The following is a 337-nucleotide window of genomic DNA, read 5'->3' on the forward strand; positions in this document are numbered from 1 at the left end:
AATCAGAAGCATAGACTGCACTTACAATGTGCTCCTTTCATTTTCTTCTTTTCTCTTTCCTTTTTGGACAAACAACAATAACGATCCTGAATGTAATGCTTTTCGTAATAATACGATAGAGAGCGAGCACTAAAAAGACGCTTCTTGCACCGCAGGACGTTTTGCTCACCTTCCCCCGGAGCAGCTTGCCAGGCTTGAGGAGGAGGTCAAGGCAGCAGCTTCAGATGCCGATAAAGCAAGTGAGCTCGAAGAATTTCTAAGGGCTGTCCGTGAAGAAGAAGGTTAGTTTTGCGGTTGTTGTTGTTTTGTTCCTAATGGGGTCGGGGTTATGGTGGTT

The 337-nt window shown here is 45.1% G+C and overlaps 1 protein-coding gene across 10 annotated transcripts in view; it reads left to right on the plus strand.

The window, feature by feature from the left end:
• Positions 1 to 133: 133 nt before the first annotated feature.
• Positions 134 to 337, plus strand: part of LOC119594394 (ATP-dependent 6-phosphofructokinase-like) — a 21,652-nt gene continuing 21,448 nt past the window's right edge. For 6 of the 10 annotated variants that reach the window (XM_037943460.1, XM_037943465.1, XM_037943462.1 and 3 more), the window contains exon 1: positions 134 to 281. The gene's annotated coding sequence lies outside the window, so the exon portion shown is untranslated. The remainder of the gene's footprint in view (positions 282 to 337) is intronic. The other 4 variants (XM_037943461.1, XM_037943466.1, XM_037943467.1 and 1 more) reach the window with 2 other exon arrangements.

The sequence above is a fragment of the Penaeus monodon genome, chromosome 33 (genome assembly GCF_015228065.2).
Source record: "Penaeus monodon isolate SGIC_2016 chromosome 33, NSTDA_Pmon_1, whole genome shotgun sequence".
Classification (NCBI taxonomy): Eukaryota; Metazoa; Arthropoda; class Malacostraca; order Decapoda; family Penaeidae; genus Penaeus; species Penaeus monodon.